Source organism: Hippichthys cyanospilos, chromosome 22 (genome assembly GCF_059441005.1).
Source record: "Hippichthys cyanospilos isolate Australia breed blue-spotted pipefish chromosome 22, RoL_Hcya_1.0, whole genome shotgun sequence".
Classification (NCBI taxonomy): Eukaryota; Metazoa; Chordata; class Actinopteri; order Syngnathiformes; family Syngnathidae; genus Hippichthys; species Hippichthys cyanospilos.
The window spans coordinates 3,348,036-3,355,117 of NC_142390.1; positions in this window are offsets into that span (position 1 = coordinate 3,348,036).

Genomic DNA, 7,082 nt, shown 5'->3' on the forward strand with positions numbered 1-7,082 from the left:
TTATTTTAATCAAGCAGTTCCAGACCCGTTTAGACATGCTGCTTTTTTCAACACGAGAATTGGACGTTTGGGATGCGACTGCTTCTAAGCGTTCGTAAATGGGCCGGGCACAAATAAATGTGAAAAAACTGTGTCATCATTGAAACGATCCGTTGAGGCATAAAACTGCTTCCAAGAATAATTTGAACGTCACTGAACATTAGTTTGTGCCTTATTGTGTGAAAAAAAGTTTGATTGAATAGGTGTCAAATTCCAGTCCTCGAGGACCGGTATCCTGCATGTTTTCCGGTTTTCTCTCCCCAACGTGCCTGATTTAAATGATTAGCTTATTAGCTAGCTCTGCAAGAGCTCGAAACCGATTCTGATCAATTGAATCTTCTTCTTTGGAATATTTTGCACACTTTTTTTCACTTTTATACGTTTTTATGAACATTTGTCATTGGTGATGCAATTTTTTTTGGCAGGAAAGCCAGAAATACAACAGATAACATTACACCATCTATCTTCTGGAGTTGCTGAATAAAATACGCCCAGAGATACCCCTACAACTGTAGTTCCAAAGTTTACTAAATCGGACACGGGTGGCACAGAACTCATCTAAAATTCCTTCATTTTGGCACCCAGAGTGGAATGCTTTTTTTTAAAAAAAAAATAAAATCTGGATCCCCCAACACCTTATCCGACGTCTCCCCGCAAGATGGAAGCGTGACAATCGGGAAACAACGGCTGTTAGTTACAGAAAATGCATTAGCGGCGTGAGGCGGGCCAGAGGAAGTGGTGGGATTACGGCGGGCGAGGGCCAGGCGAGCGCGGGCGAGGGCGAGGGGAGGGGGGCGGCTCCCTCCTGCCTTCTCCGCAGTAAAGTGTCCAGATTTACAGGCCCTCGGGGGAAAGGGGGCGACACGGATACGTAGTGCGTATCCCGTCAAAAGTGGACAGCTCCTGATTTTCAGATCATCCTAAATCAGAACGTGACAGACGTCAGCGAGGGCGCTGGGGGTTCAGGGAGCCCTGGGGATTGAGTTCCTTCGGGGAGAATCACTTCATTTGTTCAAATGCCAAAAGCTTTGTGTTTCATGAATAGTAGTGCGTTTTTTTAACACTGACATTCAAACTATTAGGCATGCTTTACCGATAGTTTCATGTTTTGCGATTGTTTTTTATTTTGCAAATACTCTAGCAATACATATTCCGAACATTGATATGAATTCAGGGTTATTTTTGACAACTTTTTTAGTTTTGTATTTTACAAACTTTAGTGCATACATGTGGGGACCAATCTTCAAGATGGACATTGGTAAGTATTTTGGGAATATTTTTATGCAATTGGCAAATATTTGCACATATCTCAATCTGAATATCGGCGCTTGTTTTACAAACATTAGTTGTTAAGAATCATACTAATCGATGTCCTGCCTCAATCCTGCCAGCTGCGATTTCGTCCGGCGCGAGCGGCAAAATCGTTTCAAAGCGACGGCGGCCGGCGGTCCTCGGAAAACCACCTGAGCAGAAACAGGAAGCGCTTTGCGGCGAGGGTCTTGACCCCTCTCATGAGTCAAACGGGACCTACCCCCGAAGCAGGTTCCGGTCCTGCCAACAAGGTGTGGAAGGATATTTGGGAGGGGGGTCACTGTCACTCCATACAGATGTGCAAGTTGGAGGGAGAGGGGCACATCTGCTTCCCTACGGCACCTGAATGTCATCCTAAAACCCTCGAAAGGTTAAAGCCGCATCATCCGGAACGTGAGAAACATTATTTTGCCGTTAATCCCGCACATGGTGAGCGGATGCTTTTAGCGCCAGAGATTGTGTTTTATTTTTTTGGCCAAAACAGGGATGATGTCATGGGAGCGGCGTTAGCCTTCCATCTGATATTTCACTTGAATGGAGCGGCCCAGGGAGCCACAGATCGGGCTGCGCTAACAACCCCCCCTTTCGCTATCACATTCCCAAAAGCGTGTTCCCTGCTTTTGCTGCTTCGCTTTAATTTGCGAGATCTGACGGGTCGGGCGGTGGATTAAATGTTGGAAAAGCTTTGTGATGAGTTGGGCGAATGAAATCCTTGCAAAAACACATTTTTCTGGAGTTAGAGTTGTTTTTGTGGTCAATAGAGGGGTGAAACATGACTCGACGCTAAACTTCAAGTATATGCGTGGACCATTTGGTGAGTTCCTAAATCGAGTCTGAGCAGAACTTTTTAATCGTGCTGTTGTTCTTTAATCTGTTTCTAACACTTTGGTAAAGGTAAGGATGCTAAATTGATGAATTACGGTAAGTAGCACGACTAAACCGATCTTGCAGGACTGAAAATTGGGGATCATTTTTGGGTCTGGTAGGATTGTTTATGGGGAACTTTGTGGACAGGGCTTTCAGAATCAGGTGCTGGAAGATATTTTAAACATATAATTGTAGTAATGCGCATATTAAACATTTTAGCAAAGTTGGGACACTTCACTCGCTTCCACCAGGCCTGTTTACAATTTTTGTAGGTACAAACGTTAATAATTATGTACATATGGATAGGGCTGATGCCCCGATTATTTTTAAAGGGGTTTAAAGTCAATGCATATTTACATTTGACAATGTACTTTCAGTCAGCTCAAGTCGGGTGATAATAAGGCCAGGCTTGTGAAAAATCCCCGGACAAGCAAGGGTTAAAGCATCTAACGAAAGCAAGTGAGCAAAACGGAGCCCAAAAGAACTGTCCCAGGAGCCCTTTTTTCCCAACAGAGTGGAATTTCCACAGGCGGGATGATTTGCTGTCAGGCGTCATATCGCAGCAGAGTCACCTCCAGTTAAAGTTACATGATGGACGACGGGGCACTCGGATCGACTTTCCGACACGGGGAGCATCTTCTGAGACGCGGGAAGAACGGATGCGGATGCGACGGGCGCGGGAAGCGCGGGTAACGACTTTTCGGGCGCGATGGCGCACCGAATAAAGCAGAGAACGGAACGGGGTTGGTCCCGAGAGGAAGATGCGGAGGAATTGGAGGGTTGCGGGGGTGATGACGAGGTTACAGGGAACCTCTCTGTTGAGCCTTCATTGAGCACTTGATGGATGCTCTGTAACCAATGGAGGTAAAGAGCAGCCCCCTATCTCCAAAGTGAGGCGCGCACACACACACGGCAGATTAACTCTGACTGATTTACGGCGATTTAGCTCAGGAGAGCAAACAGCTGGCGAAGGACAAATAGCACAAGTGGCAAAGGCATAAATTCAAAAGATGATGCGCAGGAGCATAAAGCACACTGAGGATTGGATTACCCACACCAAATTAACTTCACTCTTGGACTAATGCGTCGGTTGCACTAATTGTGTTCCAATACTGAGACGTATGTTTACGATTTTAATCACAGGTTTACAAATGAAAAATGTTGCGATTATATTATAGTGCTATGGTTATGTGCCTTATCGATATCAGAGAACTTTAAGGGGAAGTCAAGCCCCAAAATTCTCTTCATAGTAATATGTTGCGTCCCCACTCGTCTAAACATGGCGTTGTGCTTAACGTTGCATTTGTGGGAATATGAAAATGAACTGAAGCCACACTTTCATGCATTTTGTCACCGGAAATGACATCACGGTAGCTCAGACCTCAGCTTGATCGCGTGAGCCATGAATGGCAAAATGACCCTTCCCGTGATATTGATATTCCAAAAATGTCCGTGTTTATACAAAAGGGGTCACATAGAACCTATTATTGTCAAGAAAATAATCTTGTTGACTTCCCCTTTATCAAACACTACACAATCACAAATATTGGTGTGTTTACAAATAAAAGCAGTCATTTACACGTACTGGTAGGCGTCTATTTTTTTGGTATGTGTTGTCAGAGTATCAGTATGTGCATTTAATCGAAACAATGAAAATTGGTACTTGATTAACAGTTGCCAGCTACTTTACTAAAGTATAGGCTCTGTATTTATAAACTTTGGTGTTTTTTTTTTAAATGAATATTGCCACATATATTACAAATACTCGTAAAGTACATCTATCAATATTGGTATTGAATTTAATGAATGAATTAATGATTTGATATTTGCCCTTATATTGTTACATGTCAGAATATTTTCGCACGATTGTTTCCCAGCTCTCGACGCGACCTTCAAGAAATGACGTGGTCTACGATGCGACTGCCGCTAACGCGCATCTTCCAAGCATGTTGTTTACAAGCCCGCGGGCCAGTGTTGTTGCAGGTGAGCAAACAGGCCCGACCCGGCCGACGACCACACGGGGAGTCGGCATCAAGGGGAAAACGACGAGCGCAACGTCGCTGAGGCAGGGGGTGATTCATTAGCGTCACGCTGTGCGGCGGCCGCGACCCGCGCGCTTATGACGGGGCCAAGGCGGGTTCATGGGAGCAAACGGATGACTCCATCGCCGACTATTGATCATCATTTTGGAGAAGCGTGAAGAAATGAGTCCAACTGGAAAGAATGTCCAATTGAATGTGTGGGGAGGGGTGTTCTGCCTCACAGTCAGAAACAGGGTGCATTGTGGGAAATTGGAAAATGATAACAAAGGCACTTTTAAGTGACACTGGAGACTTTTTGAGTTCCAGCCAAAAGGAGGTTTAGGAGTTTCAGCGCCAGTCTCGGCTATGGTGATTAGCCGGGAATGGGATGGGACGTGGGGGGGGTGTTTACCTCCCCACTGGCTTTAACTGCCGGTGACTAGGAGGAGATAAAATGTGTATTTTTCAAGGAAATATAACTACAGTACTGTCACATGTTTACAAATCTGTTGTTTGCAAATCTTGATATATTTTTACAGATGTTAGAGCATGTTTACAAATACTGGAAGATATGAGCATCAGGTTGAATTTTACCAGCATCTGTATTTGTTTATGGACACGAGTTACTTGGAGTGCAAATGGACTGCAGGGTCCTAGGAACCAGGAATTTTACCTTGGAACTTGGGACTTTGAGGACCAATGTGTCCTGTACTTGGACCTCAGGAACAAATGTTTAAATTAAGTTTAGAATGGAGTGTGTTTGAGGAATTGGGGGCCACTCTGCCGTGCCAGAAAGATAGTCAGGATTTTATAGATGAATTGACTGGCTACAAAAAAATGTTGCTCATCCCCATGTTTTTAGCAGGGGTGTAGAGGAACATCTATTCCTAAGTGGGCTCGACCAAAAAAAATTATGCTATACTATATATTTATATAACGATAAAACAACGACTTCAGATCTATTACTCTTTTTTAATATTGTCACTCATAAAACGTTAACATTACTATTAATAATAAAACATTTCAAGTTTTTAAATTATTGAAAAAAATCAGCTCATTTTTATACATTACTTTACAAAATCATCCGACGGGCTGGATGAAACCCGTTAGCGGGCCAGAACCGGGCGGTGGGCCGTTTGACACCAGTTAGAGCATTTGACTGGAACCAGGAAGTAAACCTGTCAACGAGAAACTGGCAAGTCTACTTTGTAAGTTTGTCTTCTGAAGCTCTAGAGATGGGATGGGTGGTGGTCTTCTGTCTTTTGGGGGGGGGGGTCTTTAGCTCCCCTACCGGCGTTAGCTGTGGGTGGCAAGTAGATAAAACTGCAAAGTGAAGCCATCTTGTTTACGCTGGCTGTTTGTGTGCTGCATGCATCCTTATGTCTCAGCTATGTAGCACGGAGACGCTAAATGGCACCATGATGGAGATTAGCGCTTATACAACGAAGGAAATGCACTTTTTACCTCTGCCAAGGAGGTTTTGTGATTCTTTGCTTTGGCTAACTAGAAGGCAAAAAAACAGGCTGACATTTCTTCTTCTGTGGCATCCTAAATGTGGAACCATCCCTCCTAGAGGAGGTCCACGTTAAGTATGGGGGGTCCCACCTGTCCTGTCCCCCCCACCACACCCCACCCTGAGCGGCGGGTCATTTGGCGGCGAGGTGGTCCTCGGTGGGCTGCAGCCGTCAAGGCCGTACACAGTGTGAAACAACATATTAGGATGGCGCCCCCTTCCAAATGCCGGGCAGGCGGGACGAGCGGCGGCTGGAAGCGTTAGCTTCATGTGTGGTCCCCACCCCACGGTAAATATAAGTCTCACAACCCAAACAACACAAATATTGTGCGGAACTGACGCTGTAAATAAAGACAATTATTTAAAGTCAACTCAGTCATATATATGCACACATATACAGACAGTATATATACACATACACACATTTACATACAGTATATATATATATATATATATATATATATATATATATATATATATATATATATATATACATACACACACACACACACACACTAAGCAGATATTGTGCAACGTGATCCATGGCTGTTGCACATCAGTTATACGCAGCGTGACTAAGCCTCCAGTAACAGGAGCTCCGGACCGCCATCATCCCTACGGACCTTCGCATCCAACGTGGCCGGACCGCTGCGGAACGAGCCCCCCCAACACCGCAACCCCACTCCCAGCGGCGTCCGCGGGGACCCCGGGAAAGCAAACAGTGAGGTCATCCCCGGGCTCTCATCGAGCCAGCCGGGATTACGCTGGCTGGCAAAGACGCACAAAAGGAGAGTGAACTAGGATTAAGTCATTAAAGTGCAGACTCCTGCAGCCGAGGGACTGCTTCTTCTCTCATAAATGGAACTTACGACAGCGCTCGTGTTTTTGCTTCCACTCATTGTCAACTTCCAAAGGAATATTATGAGCCTCGTTTCCAGCTATCTTTCCAGGAAGTTTTAGTTCTCTCTATCGAAATAAATAAATAAAGAATGAGAAAAAAAAAAGCTCTGTGGTCAACTTTCGATACGTGCGATAAGCTTGAGGTAAAACTCATCAAACTGAAATGCACTAGAGCTACCACAACAAGAACAACAATAGAAAAGAACTGGAACTGCAGAAGGTAGTTCCAGTTGAGGTCCAAAAAGGCAAAGTTATGCCAAACATTCTTGGCTCCAGGTTTTACTCACCCTAAAAATTAATTTTGACAACAGTTCCTTCCATCACAGTGAAAAAAATGCACTTTTAAAAACATTTTTTTTTTAAAGGAACCAAGTATACTTAGAGACTCGTTCCCGTGGTCCAACCATGGACCGTTCTCCCCAAATGTCCTG